The sequence below is a fragment of the Cuculus canorus genome, chromosome 2 (assembly GCF_017976375.1).
Source record: "Cuculus canorus isolate bCucCan1 chromosome 2, bCucCan1.pri, whole genome shotgun sequence".
In the NCBI taxonomy this organism is placed as follows: domain Eukaryota; kingdom Metazoa; phylum Chordata; class Aves; order Cuculiformes; family Cuculidae; genus Cuculus; species Cuculus canorus.
This window is the reverse complement of record NC_071402.1, coordinates 132,541,147-132,562,718: the sequence shown is the minus strand read 5'-3', so window position 1 is coordinate 132,562,718 and position 21,572 is coordinate 132,541,147.

Sequence of the window (21,572 nt, the reverse complement as noted above, 5' to 3'; positions counted from 1 at the left end):
TTTGCAAACACAAAGGTAGAAAATGAGACAAAGGCAGTTTTTTTGTACAGTCCCTATTTCACAGGTGCAAATATTTTTGCTTTGCTATGATTATATGCTTTTCTGCACCACACAAATATATATTTTTCCTCACAAACATAGTGTTTCTAATTTCATTTTGTTACACCCCAGTACATTTGGAGTCCAGTCCACCAAATCCAGTAAACTTAATCCTGAACGACCAGGAAAGCATATTGAATGGTCCATCCTAAGTCTTCTTTTATTAGTACCCTTAATTACCACTTAAGAACAATTTAATTCTTCTCTCTAGATACAGTATTCTTTTACTGACAACTAGAGTAGCTTTATGACTATAGAGAAGGCAGGTAGTTTCAAGGTGAGACACTATTTTTCCCATGACTCGATTGGATCCTTAATTATCTGGGAAATATTTTCATTTTTGAATTAACAAACCTGCAGCAGACCATTTCAGTGGCTGAAGCACAAAATATGTATATAGTAAAGAGCTTTGACGAAAAAGACAATTGTGAAGAAATGTCTTTCCATTTTCTTGGTGGGTAAGGAAAAATACAGGGTATTATCTAAGGCATGTAAAAAAATAGGCTAAAATTCAAAGGTTTTTTACATGAAAAGTTAACTCAAAATCATAGCTTATTTGTCAGCTGGCAACAAGATACTTTATATCAAAAAAAGGTGGACAATATGACTGGCAACATGTCTTCGTGAAGACTAATTGTTTTTTTGTGATATGATTTTACTAGAAAAGTTGGTCTACAAACACCAACTCCACCACAGAAAATGCAAAAACTAAAGTACTGTGATACAGCGCACCATTGAGAATTTCACTAATCTTAGAATAAACAAGAAAGTAAAATACTATGCTATGCATTTCATTGAAAATCACATTTGTATTACATCTGCTTGACCCTTGCAGCATGAATCTTATCTATGCAAATGAAAATAGTTTCCCTTGTGTTCATTATATCAATGTGCAATATCCTTTCTTAGTACTTTTTATGTGTTAAATATTAAAACTCACATACTGGGGGCCTGAAAATTAAATCAGATAAGATTTTTAATGTTTTTCTGTTTCTACCATCCACACTATTAGAGAAATGTATTAAATGTCCTTGAGTTAACTTACCTTTTTATATAGGTAATCTGTCTTTTTTATAGCCTTAGCAAGCTTCTGGTTTGTACAGTAACAGGCAGCAAGACAGATACTTTCCTACAATAACTTGCCAACCAAACATCCCATCAAGACTATTACACTATGTAGTAGTTGACATAAGCTGCAAACAGACATCCTACTTCTAGTGTAATTATAATTTATTCAAAAATATATCCATTTTTAATGTCTTTTCTGTGTAGTCTTTGAAGTCTATTTCCTTACTATTAAGATTGCCTAACACACTACCTGAATATCTGATCCAAATCTTATACACCTTCAAAGTAGAATTTATTGTTGCTGTAATTTGAATGTGATAAACAGGAAATATAACTAATTTATTTGTACCAATCAGATCACTCAATGCAACTTCATAAGTTCAGTTGAGATGGGAATCTAATTGTACTATTTTATATAAATGTTTTTCAAATTTTCCATTATTTTATTTATCACTGAGTGGGAATTGGAAATGAGGCTCACTAAACAGGATAATGAAATTATAATTTATTAAATGAGACTTAAGGAGTCTAGATGCTATACAAGATCATAATAGGTAAATAAGAAATTCTAATATGAAATTGTATTAGTTTTCCTTATGAGTAGTTAGACAGCTAAGACAAAGCTTGATCAGAGCAATGTAGGTTTAGATTATGGGTCGTAAGCGGCCTACAGTACAGATCTCACCGTCCAACATAGCTAAATTGCTGAATTTGGGATTGATATTTTTCCCATATTTCTATTAATCCATCCCTTGAAAATAATTTCACCAATCAGTTCCTCCAATTACAGGGTTTATACTCTGTACGTACCGCATGTATTTCTACAGTGCCTAAACTAGCACTTCATGGGTGGATGATACAATTCAAAAGGCTTCAATGGCCAACCTTTATACAGTATGATTTACATTGGGTATGCATCTCATCACATTGGTACCAAAATAAGTACAGAATTACTTCCAGCTGACAAAAGATAAAGACTTTCGTTTGTATCACATACTATCCTGTGACATATCAAATAGTCAAGAAAGCCAGGCATTCCCTGAAATCCGCAGAGCTTCTTCTGATTTTCTTTTTTTAGCCATTCCACTTGGAGAGAGCAGACAAGGTAAAGCACAAACACAACTTTTCTTTCAGCTTCGGAAATCTATTCTGTGAGACCTTTGTTTCTTTTTCTTTATTATTTTAACTTCTGCTCTTTCCAGTTCTTCATATTCTGGTGATATAATATATCACGTAAAAATTGGCAAAATATATTTGATTGCAGGGCCAACGTCACCTGTTAAAATCTCATAGTAATGTGTGTATATGGATAAGATTTTTCAAACATTCATCTGTGTGTCTCAGTATATAGCTTCTGCTCTGATAGTTATAATGCTAGCTCAGTGGCTATATTTTTTGTTTTGATTGAGCAGTTTATTTAGAACCTGAATTTCCATTACTGTATTCAGACTTCATGTGTTTAAGAATATCTTTTTAAATTAAATTTCTTCATAACCGAATCTTGAAGACTAAAAATACATTTTTCCTTATAATATCCCCATCCACAACTTTCTCATTAAAGAAAGTCTCTTAATGACATACTAACTGAGTTGGCCTCTGCCACGCAAGTAGCTCCACAAGCAGATCCTTGCAGCCACAGTAAATGTGTGGAGGCCCAACATTTTTGGTCAGGGTTTCCAGATGCTAGTGCAGAAACCAGCTTCTTATTTAAGATTTAATATGCTGGATTTTGATCAGTGCAGTCAGTTTGCACAATGTCAAAGCCCATGTATTCATTTATCAGCATCTTCCTGATGCTGAATCGTCCTCTTCCCCTGCCAGCAAATAGTAACAGTATCAGCACCTACTTTCTTAAGGCTAGATCATCTACAGCCTAGGTTGCATTTATTATGCATGCTGTATACCTTGCTGGCTCTGAAATGGGAATCCTAATTTCAATATGAGTGTCCAGAGGCTTGAAATGAGAGTGTGAAAACTGAACATAAGTAAAGGGAATTTTTATGATAAAAATATCCATTTACACCCTTAAGCAAACTTGATAATTTTTACTCCATTGGAAACCCACTTTATATTTGAGTATATACATATTTGAGATTTTTAATAACTGCTAAAATTGCTAAGAAGGATGTAAAACTTAAAAGTGTGAAAATAAATTTAAGAAGAAAAGGGATTTTTTTTAATTATTAAAACTTAGATAATTCAAATACTAATTTGTGAATCATACAAATGCATGTTCTTGCTGCAGAGGAGGCCATGTGTGTCCATGTGAGTCTATGTGCTTAATTTTTAAGCTGGAAACATGCAATGATCCAAAAATATTTAAAATTTCATTAGGGAAGTCTTTAAAGATTGAGGAAAAACAATGGAAATTAATGAAACAAACACATCCAAGCCATGGCAATGTCCCAAGACAAGACTTTCATACTCTCTGAATATGCTACACCTCGTTGAAAATTAGAGTTTACTATGACTTTGGGAACTGACACACAAATGGCCTGTGCAGCACATCTCTGCCAACTGGTGTCCTGTTTTCACAAGTAATCTGGTAGTAATTTCAGCATGAGGAAAGCAGTGATTTTATAGAATCACACTACCAAGCTTCCTGATACATTTATATGTGAGGGTCAAATTTTTAAAATTACTTGAGCCACCATTATTTTTCCCATAATTTATTGTAATTGTAATCGATCACAGAAAAGAAGTCTTGACTCATGGTTTAAGTTCACATGAGCTCAGTCTTACCCAGATCATGAAGTCTACAAGCTCTCAAGGATCAGTCCTTCAGTGTGCAGTTGATTTGCTCCAGAGTAAACTACTGGTTATTCCATAACTGTCCTTGGAAAGGCTTCTCCCATCTTCCTTCGCAGTAAGTGTAATTGATAATCATTAAAAGGTGGGTGCTGGCAATAAAGAGTCACAAGGTTCATAGTTCCTGTCAAATGTAGATAGCTATTTGTTCCGAGGGTCTACAAGCTAGTGCAGATGTAAAATAAGAAAAGAAAAAATTAAATTAAACTAAATTAAAATAAAATATTTGTACCAATCATTTTATAATTTGTACCAATTGCTTCCACAGAGATCTGTATTAGGCAGAAGCTGAAAAATTTAATTTTCCTGTAATGATGCATTTTTAAAAAATGCTACTGGATTTTACCTTCTTGCATCTCCAGGCATATGAACCGCTACATATTGAAATAATTGTAGAATCATACAATGATTGAAGTTGGAAAAGTCCTCTAAGATTATCAAGTCCGACCACCAATCCAACACCACCATGCCTACTAAACCTTGTCCTGAAGTGCCACATCTACACAATTTTTCACCACCTCTAAGGATGTTGACTACATTGCTCCCCTGGGCAGCGTGTCCCAATGTTTTATCACTCTTTTAGTAAAGAAATTCTTTCCTAATATCCAACCTAGACCTCTCCTGGTGCAACTTGAGTCCATTTCATCTCATCCTCTTGCAGGTTACTTGTAAGAAGAGACCAACCCCCACCTAGCTACAATCTCCTTTCAGGTAGTTGTAGAGAGCAATAAGGTCTCCTCTCAGCCTCTATTCTCCAGACTAAATAACCCCAATTCTCTCAACCACTCATCATAAGACTTGTGCTCCAGACACTTCACCAGCCTTGGTGCCCTTCTCTGGACATGCTTCAGCAACTCAATGTTATTCTTGTACTGAGGGTGTACAAGAAACTGAACACAGTATTCAAGGTGTGGCTTCACATCTCAAGCAAGGCCTGACATGTATTTCCTTTTGCCATCTAAGCATATACTTGAGTCATTGCTCAGATCATTTAATAAAGGATGACAAACATATATTCAGTGTTATCTGACAAAAGGACTACATCATAAGGTTCAATGTAACAAAAGGTCTATCAAAAAAGGGAAGACAAAACAAGATACAGTTTTGGATGAGAAAAAAAAATAAGAGAAACAATCTAACTAAGCGAAGAGCAAATTTGAAAGGCAGTAAATTACGTAAAGTAACTGATTGATCCTGAACTTTGATTCTTCCCAAAATAAGAAGACTACCATAAGGCACTAATATCATTCTCAAATTTAGATTTGAGAATGAGCACAAAGTCATTGAGCTTCAGAAAGCACTGCAATTATTTGAACTTCTACATAAACCAAGACATCTCCCCTTCCAGATTAATTATTGGCATTAACAGCACAAAAGAATGAAGGAGAGTTGAGGGGAGGAAAAATGAAGGAATAAATAGGGGAAAAAATGGGGGGGAAAAGCACGTGTGGAAAACATCTTACATTTATTGGGATTTTTTTTAAGCAGAGTTCAAGGGAGTGTGTGCAGGCAAGAAGGGGTACCTGACAGCGAGGGAGAGATTTATACATATAAATGTATGATAGATTTTACAGTGGCAAAATCAAATACTTCCAAGTACAAAATTAAAGCTCTCAACAGTCTTTGCAACCCTAGTTCTTTTCCCTTGAGGATATGCATTATGATACGGTCTTTTAATACATAATTGCACACTGTGTTTTTTCTGCATAGGACCCCTACCCCATTGAGTGAATAGAACGGATGGTGATCAATTAAAAAAGAACAGCTATTCAATGTTTTCTTTTCACCTCATTGTTCATTTTGTGGACTTAAGCCTTATCTACTGCACACTATTCAGAGACTGCAATGAAGACAGAATTATTAATTTCCTCATGGGCTTTTCTCTGAAACTCAGCACTGTGATGCTCCACAGCATTAATTTATCTTCACAAAATGCAGTGTGATGTGAGAGGTTACTGTTATCCCCACACTGCAGATAGCAAGCTGAACCAGAGACACAGTGGGTGCAAAAGTATCTGCTTGTTTACAGTATGCAACATAGGACTCTGCAACTGATTTCTCAAATTACATAAAGCAGCACTTAGCATGTTCAAAATAAAATACTCACAGATTTCAGCTGTATCTGAGAACAGCCAGAGCAACTCAGAGCAGCAGAAATGAGAAAAGGGGGAGCAGTGGTTAGCTACTTTTACTATAGCACCAAACTGTGCCTCTGCAGCAAGGACAAAATCAAAATCTCTGTTTCATTCACATACCAACTTTGGCAGTAAAAAGATAGGTCATATGAAAAGCACCCCAGATTCGCACTCCCAGCAGGTCCAGACAGTGCTCTGAACAAAGCATGGGCTCCCATGGAAGATGAACCGAGTGGTCATTGAATCAAAGTGACCATGTATATGCAAGAAAATCTGGAACCGAAGAAGGCAATCTGCCATTTTGTAGCTTTATAATGCTTGATATTGCAACTACAGAAATGCTTTGTGAAGTAGAGCATGTAGCTGTTGCTATGTTATTTCCTGCACTTTTAAGATTAAAGGGGAAAAAAACAGAACTTATTTTACATGATGATATTTCATTGTCCTCTTAGATAGGTCTTCAAAATTTGCATGGTCTTTGGCCATTTCTGCTCACAGAGTATGTTCTAGCAATGTTAGGATGTTGATGAAGCCAGCAGAGGGTGAAAACTATAGACTTACACGGCTTGTCTCAGACCTAATGTCTGCCAATCTTATTGCCTTAGCTGTACCAATAACAGGTAAGTGACCACATACTCTCATAACTGTATTGAATCATCTTTGCAAGGAATTAATCATTTATTTATTTGTGTTGGACCTAACAGGAAAGCCCTGAAGTCCATACAAGAGGCAGACTTCAGCTCTGTGTTCAGCTTTCACCCAGGCTTCCTTGGAGAAACTATCAGCCTTCACTAAAAGTCTTGCTTCACCCCTTCAGCTTTAGATGTTCAAAGAGGCTCAACCAAATGCATTAAGAGCAGAATCTCCTTAGACTTAGCAGCTTAAACTTTCTTATTTATTTGAGGACTGTTTGCCGGTTTGTAAACCAGAGTCCTGGTTTTTAAAAACTAATGACCCTATCAAATTTCATGTAAATTGGGAGCAATCAATAGGGAAAATTTAATTTAAGTTAGCAAAATCTCCTGAAAAATTAAAACTGAAAAAATCCTTTTATGAGAAAATCATATCCCTTACATTACATAGTGCTTTGATTTTAATACATTGTCAAGACTAAGAAGAGAAGAGAGAGAAACATTAAAGGCATTAAGGAAATGTAAGATAAAATAAACAAAAGAGAGAATATGGCTCCGGACAATTTCCAAAATATATTTTTCAAATGCTCTCTGTCCCGTAAACATGTGCTATTCTAAATCAGAAAGTGTTTTAATGGAACCTGGATGCTAACATATTTTCTGTACCCAAATAGCAGATCAAGAATGTAGAGATAAATTTGTGTCCTCTTTGTCCTTATCTCATGTTTAAAGGAAGGGTCTCTCTACTCTCCTTCTGAACTAACGAGTATCAGCCAGACCTGTAGAGAAACACTTTTAGAAGTGGCCATTAATGACCAGGATACAAGAGTATTACATGAGTCCAGCTTCAGTTCTCCACTTCCAGGACACAAAGTAAAAAGGAAGCAGCAAAATGCATACTCAAAAGTGGAGTTCTAGAATCAAGATCACAGAAAATGTAGTGAAAATCACAGATAAGACTTGAAAATAAACTCACTACAGAACTACCATTGATAACTACAGAACATATGCAGTCTTGAACATATAGAATACTTATATATTTATAAAGCTCTTAGATAGTTCCTGTTCCATTCTCCTATCTAAGGATGTAGATTGTCCAATCTCTAAATTTTTAAGAATCAGTACTTTTAAGAGCATATTAGTTGGGCTGATGATTACATATGGGAACACGGGATAAAATAAAATCTTGAATTTACTGCACTTACGAAACATATTCAACCTGAGCCACATCTCACCTTAGACTGTGTGCAGATGGGTAACGTGAGCATAAGATTTTTTTCATTCTGTCTTCTCCTCTGCATAATTGTTTTAAATGTGACTATTACAAAGATTCAAGTATGTATAGGAGAAAATGTGCTAGTAAGAACAATCTTCTAAACAAGTATGAACCTATATTGTTGTCAAGATGCAAAAGAAAAAAAAAACAACCTTGCAATATCTTTGCAATTATTTAAAGACAGGGAATGATTATAGTACATTCATTAGGTGTTTTCAAAGTAAATCAGTAGCAAGATGAAAATGATAATTTTATACTGTATTTCTCCAATAATCACCATTACTTGAATTTCACTGTGTAATATCATCTGCTTCTCATATTGCCTGCCTTGCTACTCTGAATAGCAACAAAGCTGAGTATCAGTGTATTTCTAATCACATCTCAAAACCAACACAGAAATGGCCAGAGTGTATCTTATTTTGAAAAAGTATGAGTGCTATTTAGTATAAAAAGCAGAATATGACAATAAATGTGGTTATAGTAGCTTTCCTTTCGATGAGTTACTTTCAGATGAATACATCTCATATTTGTGGCTTTCACTGGCTTCCTTGTATATATGAGTGAGATTAGAGGAGTTTAGAAAACTTTCTGGTTTAATCTCACAAGTACATTGCAATGACAAGAAGGCAATAGCATAGTCAGCTCGGATGTAATCAGAAGAAATTTTTGTATATGAAACTGACAGTGAGAAAGTAGAGATTAACTGCAGGACTCAGCTCTGCTGGTGTTGATGAAGATCCTAAATCAGGAGTCTTGTTTTTGTCAGCAAATTTCAGTGTGGGGTCAAAAGTAAGAGAGTAACTAATTCACTTAAAATCTCTTAATTCTAAATGTAGAGACCATTAATCTTCAAAATTTCCAGCGACAAATTCTCACACAAAATCTAGCCTTTAAAATAACTGCTTCTCATAGAAAGAAGCTGAACACCCAGAAACACTGTGTAAGTGATTTACTTCATTAGAGAAAACACTTAACAGAATCCTCCAGCCATCTGTCCACTGACTTGGCAACTGAATATTGAAGGCTTTATTTCCAGCAGGTGCTCCAGAAGAGCCCTGATAACTACTTGACAACTGCTAGTGAAAACCTAAGACATCCTCACAGCTCTTCTGTTCTTCCAGCTCTCTTTTGAAAGCTCCATATTCTGTGACACTTGAAGAAACAAAGAGCAACTTAGACTAGCTGAGAAGGTGAATGAATATACACACTCCTATGAGTTTGGACTCCATTTTTTGCACAGGAGATCACTTCAAATACATTGCACCATTTTGTCAGTTTTTACTGAGAGAAACTCCTATTGAACTCAAAAGTAAAAATTATTTTGGATGTCAAGATCTGTATATCCTCACTCAACAATGGAGAGCCTCAGACTTCCTTTCTGTCCTCATCTGGACCGCAGCTCCATGAATTTCTTGTGCTGAGGGCCCCAAAGCTGGACACAGTACTCCAGGTGAGGTTTTACCAGAGCTTACTACTGTGGCAGAATTGCCTTCCTCAACCTGATGGCCACACTTCTTTTGATGCAACCCAGGATATGGTTGGCCTGGTCTGTGAGTGCACGGTGTTGGTTCGTGTTGAGATTTTCATCCGTCAGTACCCCCAGTTCTTTCTCTTTAGGGCTGCTCTGAATCACATCATCCCCCAGCCTGAATTGAAACTTAAGATGCCCCAACACAGGTGTAGGACCATGCACTTGGCCTTGTTGAAGCTCATGACGTTCACATGGGCCCGCTTAAGTCAAATTGGACTAGCACATGTCTATATCTTGTGTGAAAGTCATTATAAATGCTTTTTTATTTGCTGAAGTAAAAAAAAAAAAAAAAAAAGAAATTGATTGTCCAGTTTCCTTTATCTAGAAAACCAGCCCTCTGATAAGCTGCATGCTTTTAGCTTGATCTGTGAAATTTATGTAAGCCATATTGCATTTTATTCCACTTTTCCCTTCTCCATTCATTTTAACACAAAATGTTGCAAAACTCATTAACATTTGAGAACAAGGTAAAGAGTATTTAATTTCCAGATTGTTTCAATCCTTCTTTCAAAAATAAATACTGAATTCACTATTTCCCAGTCATGTAACAAATGGACTTTTGAAAATTCCGTCTTAATAGACACATAATTGAATCAGTTTTTCAGAAATGTACGGTAGATATCTCTTTTATTTTCCTAACTAAAGCAAGCTACTTTAAATTTTGATTTGATCTTGAAAGGAGTGTTTATCATGCAGTCATTCCCCTTTGCCATTAAACACAAGGTACTGTTTTGATCAGTTTCAGCTTTTTATCAATATTAAGATAAATATCTACCTAGCTGGAAATCACACTTAGATTCCCAGTAATCTCAGTAGCATCATTATCATGACATTTATATCTTTCTTTGGACTAATTTTATTTATGAGAATGCGGCATTTTTTAATATTTCTTTACTCTCTTGCAATACTTAGTTTTCTTTCACTTTGGCAATTCTGCAAGTTTTGACCTTCAAGATGTAATTTTCTTGCTGATTATTACATTTTTGTAGAATCTTGACTCACTTTTAATAGTGTCTTCAAGAAGTTTATTATACTGAAAGACTTCTATAAAGGCTTTTTTCTCCCTTTTATTAAGATACAGTTCTAGACAGCTTTTTATACTGTTGATCTGAGGAAACTTCAGCAATCCTCTGCATTTAGACACTCTCATTTCAATTGGCTTAATAAAAGAAAAAGCAGGGTAAGTTTTCTTTGCCCTTGCTGGGTGAAAATCAAATCAGCTATTGGTCATTTTATCCTTGATTTACTTTAATTTCTCTTTGCTCGATTGTTTCATTCTCTTTGCCAGATGTGAAGGTCTGAAGTTCCTATATCTTCTTGGTCCTGGATGAAGGCGTTGAATGCACCCTTCGTTCACAGATGACACTAAGCTGGGAGGAAGTGTCGATCTGCTTGAGGGTAGGGAGGCTCTTCAAAGGGATCTGAACAGGCTGGATCAATGGGATGAGACCAAAGGTATATGAGGTTTAACAAGGACAAATGCCGGGTCCTGCACTTGGGGCACAACCCTGTGCAGCTACAGACTGCAGGAAGAGTGGCTGGAAAGGTGCACAGAGAAGAAGGGCCTGGAGGTAATGGTTGACAGCTGGCTGAACATGAGCCAGCAGTGTGCCCAGGTGGCAAGAAGGCCAATGGCATCTTAGCTTGTATCAGAAACTGTGCAACCAGCAGGTCCAGGGAGGTTATTCTGCCCCTGGACTCAGCACTGCTTATTCTGCCCCTGGACTCAGCACTGGTGAGACCGCATCTCGAATCCTGTGTTCAGTTCTGAGCCCCTCACTACAAGAGGGATGTTGAGGCCCTGGAGCAACGAAGATGCTGAAGGGTGTGGAGAACAAGTCTTATGAGGGACAGCTGAGGGAACTAGGGTTGTTTAGCCTTGAGAAGAGAAGGCTGAGGGGGGACCTTATTGCTCTCTACAACTACCTTAAAGGAGGTTGTAGAGAGGAAGGTGCTGGCCTCTTCTCCCAAGTGACAGGTGGTAGGACATGGGGGAATGGCCTCAAGCTTCACCAAGGGGAAAAAAAAAAATCACAGAAAGGGTCATCAGGCACTGGCAAAGGCTGTCCAGGTTGTATCACCATTCCTGGAAGTATATAAAAGACGGCTAGATGAGGTACTCAAGAACATGATTTAGTGGCAGATAGGAATGGTTGGACTTGACAATCCTGGAGGTCTTTTCCAACCTAGTGATTCTATGATTCTGTGATTGGTTTAGTGATTACTTCATGGTGTATTTTTTTTGTGTTACAGACAAGTCTTCAGAACTCCTATGGAAAAGCATAGATAGCTTCCTATTCGGTATGTTAGGATTTTCATGCTTTTCTTATGTGTTGGAATGCTACTCTAGGCTCTTTGTAGTGATGCTTAAAAGGTGCTACAATACACAGCAGTATGACACCCAAGTCTCTTTGTGCACTCAGTTCTTAACCATTAAATTACTTATTGCTCGAATGTGTGAAATGTGCACACTAACATTAAGCTGATATTTTGATTACTTTCCTATCACTACAGAACTTACCGTAGACCTATAGGGTAAAATCATCAACTGATTTCGGTGGACTTACGTCTGTCTGTAGTAACAGAAAATCAGCCTATAACTCCCAAGTAAAATTATTGAAATAATTCCAATGAACATACTCTTCTCGAAGAAGCTTTATAGGAAGTTTCTCTCTTAGAAATATATAAAGAGTAAAATGATAAAATATGAACAGAATAAGTTAGTCAAAACCTCATGACAGTTAGATTTGTGGGGAATCTGTCACTCAGAACTCCATTCCTTCATGGCATCCACTATCTTTATTTGATACTATAGCAGTATCTAGCACAAATTCAGTGTAGCTTCATGGCTTTGTCATAATAAAAATAAGAAGACCAAAATAGACACTAAACTAATAGAGCGTATACTTCAAACAAGCAGGGATTTGTCTTAAAAAGCCACTTTAAAATATTCCCAAGGGCTGCCAAACATCTTTATTTGGCATTTAGTTAAAGTCCAAATCCACTAAATTACTAATTTTTCCTCAGCAGTTATTATTGAAGATGTTTGTCTGCATCATTCCCTGAGATATAAATAACCTTAAAGATTTAAAATAAATGGCTTTACTGTGGTTATTTGGCTATATAATTTCATGCTAGAGAGGGATAAGAAAAGAACATTCCCCGATTCTATGGTATCATTTTGGAAGTGTCTGCACTATACATCTTTATCAATGACCTGGATGAAGGGATTGAATGTACCCTTAGTAAGTTTGTGGATACCGCTAACCTGGGAGGAAGTGTAGATCTTCTTGACGGTAGAGAGGGTCTGCAAAGGGATCTGAACAGGCTAGATTGATCAGCTGAGGCCAACAGGTTGAGGTTCAACAAGGCCAAGTGTAGAGTTCTGCACTTGGGACACAACAGCTCTGTGTAATGCTACAGGCTTGAGGAAGGGTAGCTGGAAAGATTCCTGGAGGAGAAGGACCTGGGAATGTTGTTTGACAGCTGGCTGAATATGAGTCAACAGTGTGTCCAGGTGGCCAAGAAGGGCAATAGCATCTTGGCTTGTATCAGAAACAGCATAGCCAGTAGGACCAGGGGAAGTGATTGTGCCTCTGTATTTAGCGCTGATGAGGCCACACTTTGAATACTGTGTTCAGTCTTGGGCCCCTCACTACAGGAAAGACATTGAGGTCTTGCAGCATGTCCAGAGAAGAGTAATGAAGCAGGTTAAGGGGCTAGAGGACAGGTCTCATGAGGAGTTGCTGAGGGAATTGGGGACTTTATCACTGTCTACAACTACCTGAAAGGATGTTGTGGAGAGATGGGTCTTGATCTACAATAGGAGAAGAGGGAATGTCCTCAAGCTGCACCAGGGGAGGTTCTGACTCGATATTAGGGAAAATTTCTTCACCAAAAGTGTTATTAAGCATGGGAACAGGCTGCCTAGGGAGGTGGTTGAGTCACCTTCCCTGTAGGTATTTAATGAATGGGTAGATGAAAAGCTTAGGGGTATGATTTAGTGGTGGACATGTACAGTTGGGCTTGATAATCCTACAGGTCTTTTCCAAGCTTAGGATTCTATTTCTATACTCTTTACTAAGATGCACCAAGTTCAGTTTTCCCTATTAACTCAGGTCTGCTGACCAAAGTGAGCAGGACTGATTCTGTTTTTCAGTTGTTCATTTAACCATGCTCACATCCTAGAGGAATGCAGTAGTGCTGCTACCACAATTCACTTGACCTGCGAAATTTTGTATTCTTTCCCTCTCCAACTTTCCTGTGCATCTGCCTGTGTTTATACAGAGGTTGGGCAAGTTCTGATTAATACTTTTAAGTGCCCTGTAACGTTTAACAAAAATTTACCACAGTTTTGAACAGAAAAGTATGCATCTTTTCTTATTTGTAATATAAAACTCAGCATGTTTTTTTTTCACAACTCCTCTTCCTTACCAACCTTTGCATTCCAAGTTGTTCCTTTTTTATGGGACTTCAAGTTGCAAATGCCTTGCTAATACATGTTTTTTTTCTGCGTTACATCAGTATGCCATTTCTAATAGAAAATGCTGACAGTTTTGTCAACTTTAAACATTCTGCCTCTCTGCAGTGATTGAGAGCAATTTGCAACAGACATACACTCATGTACAACTAGAATAAAATATTGAGTAATTATACTAAATATCTAAAGGTGGGATACAGTTGTAGTTTAGTTTTGGGAGTGTTGTTTTGGCCTTTTTTTTTTTTGGTGGGATTATTAGCATACCATCTTTTGGTAAAGAATTGTCTCAGTACCATGCAACTTGTACTGGATTTTATTTTATTTAATCTCATAATTGTATGCTAATGTTAATTATTTCTTCTGTTTCCCTGCCTTCAAAAGTCTGAATTTTCCTTTTGCTTGTAAAAAGAAGAACTTAAGAGAAAGCAAGACTAAATGAGGCCTTCTCTAAATCTCAATATTACCCCTTACAGAATAAGTCATGGAGGAAGGTTGAAGTTGACAAACTAAAAAAGGATTTAGCTTAGAAACTCTGCCACTACTAACACTACTAACATGACTAACATGAATGTTAGCAGAAAGCCAGATGTATATCTTACGCATACGTCATCATACTGGCTGCTTTCTCCAAGAACTACATGAGTTTCGATTTTGACCAGAAATTCTATCTTGAGTGTAAGAAAAATGTTGCAATTAACTTTTTGTTAAAACTGATTTATCAAATCATATACTCAAACAGAAGTTCAATGTCAATAAATTAAACATCATTATTAAACATGTAGTCATAGATTTCTAAACTAGATATACTTTTGTGAGCATCTTTAAAGCACAGGAGGATCATCAACTCTTTCAGTCATTCCTGCTACAGCACAGCTCTATATTTCTTTCCAGAAGAATAGTTTACGGTTTGAAAAACCTTTTCCTTCACAGAATAAACAAGGACACAAGAAGTTTAATACACCTCTAATTGAAAAATAGCATTCCTACTAACAAGGTAAGCAGTGTCATCTTTGAAAATTTATCCATATTTCTCTAGTGAAAAAATATTTAGTCCTTCAGAAGGAAGGAAGGGACAGGTTTACTGACAGAATTTGTCCTTCCTGTCACGAGTTTTTAGTACTCTTTTCTCTGCTGAGTTCCCGGCTGGTTTAGATTTCTGTAGCTGATGCCAAGAGAGAGTAAGGCATGAACTGTTCCAAAGTCAACAGGTTATCTTAAAGCGTCAGAAAAACAGGAAAATTACGTGTAACAAGCATGTTGTTCTGCACTTCACATGACAAACATGTTGCTGCATAGAGAAGCCAGGAAACTTGACAGGGCTAATAAAAGTTGATTGTATTAGAGGAGCTCTCCAAAGTCAGCTTGGAAAGATTACAAGTCAAAGTTAGTTCATACCTAATAAAATCATTGCCAGATACATGGCTCTTTAAAAGTGACATAACTTCCCAAAATCTCAAGTCAATTCTGACATCATTTTCTTTCCTATCAACTTTTTTCTTTTACTATTTATTGTCATGGTATTCTTCTGTCAAGTCCTTAACGGAAGCATTTTAGGAATAGGTATGTCCAGACAAAGAGGGCATATACATAAACAACAGGAAAAAATTAATGAAAAATCACGCCAAACATAATACACTTATTATAGATTAATGTTATGACAGTGATATAACTGTGCCTTTGTTATTAAGTAAGGCATAATACAAAATATTCATTAGTGTAACTGTAAACAGTTGAGGTCATAATCTGTCCAGCTGGTAAAATTTCTGGCAAGTTGCTGAAATAATGCATTCCTCACGAGATAGTCTTTTTTAGCACTTTGATATTTCATCTGTCCTTCTTGCTCCCATTATTTTCCGATTAGTATAGACAATTATGGTCTTATCTTGTTTATATTTGCTCCTTTTCCTTGTTGCAGCTCAAGGTGATTGTGTAGAACCAAATTATAAGTGTATTGCTGAGAACCCCCCCCTGCTGTTACTCAGATGATATTTTGATAAGAATCTAAGACCATTCCTGTGCTCTCTTAGAAATAAGTACCAAGTGTTTTATGATTCTTCCCTTGATTTCTCTCACATGTATTTAAGCTGCAAAGCATTATTCATGTCTGCACAAAAAGAAAGTCCTAAAATGTGTATTTCCCCACAAATGCAAAAGGATCAATTCTCTTCATGTGTACAACTTATGAATATTCTCCTGCAGTTATCATCATTCATATATATATAGTCTTGAGGTCTAGGGTACGGGTAACTTGCATGGGTCTATAGCAGTAGTTTCCTGCCATCCTTTTGAAGCACCATTACACAACTCGGGCTCATTCATTTTGTACGAATTGTTGATGTTATTAGTAAGTACGTCAAATGCTGTAATCTCATTTTCTTCTTTTGTCATATCTATTAATTTTCTTTTAGGAAGATGCTTCTTAGATTAAATGTATGAACTATATGGCATAAACAAACACATAAAGAGTGAAAATTTGGGATATGTATGTCTTGGGATATGCAAGGAGCAGTGAACTAAACCTGCACATTTTCGTGTGTTATTTACAAGTTTGTGCATAAATTTTTGTTTGTACCTAAGAATAGTTTGGAATTTATCTGAGCTTCTTTCACCATTAACATGCTACGCAACAGCTAAGAAGTCATTCAAATGCTGGGAACTATTATGAGGACATGGAAAACAGAACATAACTAATAGCTATGTCACTGTGTAAATGTTTACAGTGCACAATGTCACGTCCATTTTCCACCACCTCATCCCAGAGGAGGTAAAGTAGAGACATTTTTTAAAAAATAAAGTTAGAAGGAATCTCTGGAGAGTATCTAATCAATGTCCATTTCAAAACAGGGCTAGCTTCAATGTTAGGTTAGGCTGTTAAAAGCTTTGTCCACTCAGGTTTTATGAATCTGAAGGATGGATGTAGACAAATTCTCTCCAGTGCTTAACTACTTTCACTGCGACTTTTTTTTTCCTTAGATATAGGTGGATTTTTTCTTGTTGCAACATGTAACTGTAGCTTCTGCTAGTTCACAATGTACATTGGAAATGAGTCTTCTCTGTGCACCAACATCTTTTGATTCTGAAAGACTGCAGTTAGTTCTTTCCTTGGCCTTCACTCCTCCATCCTATTCACTCAACCTGTCCTCAGATGTCTTAGATGTTTTAGTGGCTCTCCACTGGACTGATTCCAGTTTGCATATCTCTGTTTGGCACCAGAATCTCCAAACTGAACATCATATTCCAGATGAAGTCTTTTAAGTGCCAAGTAGAAGGGAATAATTGGTTTACTTTATTTGACTATATTTTCTTGCTAATGCAGCCCAATATGTGGTTAACCTTCATCAGCATAAGGTCAAAAAAGTGATTTATTTTAAATGTATTGCCCACCATGACCTTCAGGACTTTTTATACTGACATATATTCTACCCAGTCATTTACACCTGTGTATTACTATAAGGGATTTATTTTATTCCAGGAGCTTGCCTTTGTTGAAAGTTGTAAGATTCCTTCCATCTGGAATTCCTCCATCTTGTCAAGGGCCATCCAGAGACTCGATGGTTGCCCTCAGTGTGGTGTATCATTTTCAATCTGTGCAGTTCTTTATAGCTGCTGCATGCTTAATGTGTTTGTGTGTCTATGCATTTGTACATATGTTCGGATCATATATGTTCCACCTGGCTACTGGCTGGACCTGGTGACATAGAACTGCTGCAGCCTCTCATATGTCAGGCTACACAATTCAGCAGTCTTGAACATGCCCGGACTTAGGCTGACCAGTCTGTAGTTCTCTAGATCTTCCTCCTTGCCTTTCTTGAAGAATGATGTGAAACTTGTCTTTTTCCAGTTATCTGAGACCTTTCCAAATTTGCATGATTCTTCAAAGGTATTAGAGTGGCCTAACAATAACATCTACCAGGTGCATGCTGTTTGACCACATTGGCTTGTAAACATGCACATGTAAGTCCCTGACTCCTTCTTCTTCTACTGCAAGAAGTATGTCTCTCACAAACTTTGCAGCTAGAAGCAGAGGCTTAGTTGTCCTTTCATGACATAAAGACAAAGATAAAGGAGGTACCAGGTATTTCAGACTTTTTTGTCATTGGGTCACCCAACCCATGCAGGAACAGGTCCACACCTTCTTTAACCTTTCCCCTGGTGCACTGCAGGTGTAGAAGTGCTTCTAACTACCCCCCACACTCCACACCCTAGTTTTAACTCCAGCCATGGGGTGTTTTTTTTCTAATTCTACTAACTGGTACTCAATTTCTAATGCTCGGAAATGTTTATAGAAGGCCAATAAAAATGATCAAAACTAATTATTTTCTTACCTGCAGAGAATATTTAAGTAGGATGAGACTCTTCAGAATGGCTTAGAGGTAACTTAGCCAGACATAAATCAGAGAATAAACAGAAATCCTTGCCAAGTTACGTTACGGTTCAAGGGGAGAACTGGACTAGTATTTGGAAGACTGGTATTTTGGAGGCTACCACAGACCTAATGACTGTAGGCTTTGGAAATCCTGTGTGCTGAGAACAGTTACAGAGAAAGTGTCATGTGTATTTGATCGCTTCTGATTTATCACTAGATTCTGCTCACGACTACTGCTGGGATATTGGGGCTGGACAGATACTGTATCTGAACCAGTATGTACTTTCTTATCTATCAGCCCTACGTAAACCATCTCTAAAATTTCTTTCAATTATTATGCTGACAAACAGGAAGCAACAATTAGTATCTTCAGAACATTAACATAGTAATAGGTTTCCCCATTCAACACTTCATTCCCTTAGTTCTGATTTACTAACAGAATGTGACATCCACTTTTAACCACCTTGACTGTATAGGACAGAATGCAAAAGATGAAAGAAGGAAAAAGAACAATCTGATTCTGAATATGTGCAAAAATCAGATGTTTCAAGTAAAAAATATGTACATTTTTGATAATGTATTTATATTTTCAGATTTAGAAGATAGTATTTCTAAGAATAAAGATGTGCTAAGAAACATTAAATCTATTACAAATGTTTATAGAAGAATCTGATTACTAACAGATTATTCATCAAATGCTTTTAAAGAAGACTGTCCTTCTTATGCAAATGCTTTGTTTGGTATTCTCTTCTATTTAATTTCATGAAATATTTGTTAAATAGTTGGTTAATCGAGATTATTTTAGAAAATAAAACAAATGTTAACATATTCTTTTTCTTTATAAAAGGAAAGTTTTTCAATGTTCAGCAGTTTCTGAATAAAAATGCTAAATAATTCATGAAGTATTCAAGCTAATGTTTGCAAATATATTAGTAATAAGCTCTGACGTAATGCACTCTCTGATATCCTGTTAAGCCAATCTAGAATTCTTTGCAGAGATCTCAGTTTACTATTGGATTACAAGAGACTTTGGACAGTGACTCCTTCAATCTGTTACTTACTAATACTAATTTATCTTTGGCTATTAAAATAAAAGAGCTGAAGTAAGAGAAGAATGTGTCTCTTATCATTTCTGAATGCCATAAGCACCTCTCTTTACATGTGAGGTTAAGCTGTTGAATTCTAAGGGATTTGTATGTGAACTTTCTTTAAGCAGTAGATAAAGAAAATTAAAGTAATCTATGTGTAAACGAGAAAAATATTCCGCGAACACATGTAGATAAAATTGATTCAGTATACAGCCTGTACCGAAATGAGATCGTGGAAAGTACTTATTTTTTTCTTTTTTTTTTTTCCTATAGCTGTCCTCAGTTCAGGAAACAATTGTTCATTTCTAGCAGTTTCTTTTTCTTATTATGAACAGCCACATCTTCTAGGTTTTCAGAAAATTGTATCCACACCTCTAAGGCTTCTACATGAGCAATAAAACAAAGAAATTCAAAATTGTAACATTTTCATTTGTCTAAAAATTGAAAAAGTATCTTGGGAAATACAATTGAAAGCATCATTTCACAGTTTTGATGTGAATTTTTTGCTACATTACATGAATTCTCTTATGGTTTGGGGAGTCACAGTTAGACTGTGCTCTGCTTATTTGCTAGCAGAATATTTAAAATAGATTGAGGGACATGTAATTGTAGGTAACAGTGTAAAATTTGTAACAGCAAAAGCCCAAGTTCATATCTATGCTTTGTGTTACAACAGCAAAGAACAAGGAAGGCTGATATTGGCATTTGCAATATTCTTTCATTGTGCCAGCTGCTGATGCTCTCTGATTCATTGTAAAGAGAAAAAAAATCCCAAATTCACAAACCTTGGCCATACCAAGTCTTGGCAGTCATAGCAATAAATCTGTAGAAAACTACACAAATGCTGTCTTACAAGAAACCTATGGGCACTTAATAAGCCTTGAATGAGAATTAAATGCCACTTGCTGTAATCTAATATACCTCAGAAAAAAATAGCTCTTAGGTATTGTCTCCATGAGCCAGAGGTAAAAGTTATCATTAGAAGCACGTTGTATCAACCTTCAGTTAAAAGAATAGGCTTTTCCAGAAGCAGATTACTTTCCCTTCACCCCTTTCAAAAACCCTTATCATGGTTCAGCATATATCAGAGTAATCAAGGAATGTCTTCCACAGAGTGAAGGATGTATTAAGGAAATAGGAGATTGCAAAATTTCACGTATTTCAGTCTAACAAAGTCTATTTAAAGTCAGCATTTGTCTAGTTTTCAAAAAACAACAACAAAACATTTCTATCTCATTAATAGCTTCCAAGTGATCAAGACCTGTGTCTTTAAGTTCACATGATTTTGAAACAGAAGGTGCAAAGAGTAAACTCAATATTCAGTACGAGAAAAAAAAGAAAAAAAATGTCTATGCTGGATCAGTCTTGCACTGAACATATTGCTATAGAATTTAATTTACCTTAGATCGATATCTTCACTTAAACTTTCTCAAAGACTGCAGCTCTTTGGGCTCTGCATTTTATTGTGTACCTGTTTCTAAATTAATTGTGTGGGACATTTGGCCAGAATCCTAAAATAAGATTAGATTCAACACCAGGATCTGAGTGTGTCCGATTGCTGTTGACTTTGTCATTATACAAGCAAGATAATATGACTATGATTCATTTTTATCTTACAGGAAACTTACTAAAAAGGATATGGTAAATGTGTAAGAAATGCCTGCTGTGGTAATTCTGGCTTATTTGGTTAGCATCTATGAATAAATAAAGAGCTGAGCTGGTACCACCTTTTAAAGCTATTCTTTTTCCCAGCTGGATGTTAATAGATTATCTCTTTTCTCTGAGGTTTTTCTTTTTATGTGCTCTGGACCAGAATTAACAGATCATTATTCCATGATTTTTGTTTCAGGCTGATGGTACAATACAATAATTGCACAGGCCAGCATACACATTTTGAGGCTTTTCTTTTGGGTGTTTTCAAAGAGAAACAGACCTGACTGTGATGTGTCATTAGTGTAATATTACTATAAATAAAAATGCAGAGCCATTCCCAACAAATGAACCAATGTGTATCATGCAGATTTTAAAAAGAGATGGAAGATCCCTTTACTGAAAAGTAACTGTTATTCATTTTTCCATCAGAATGCAC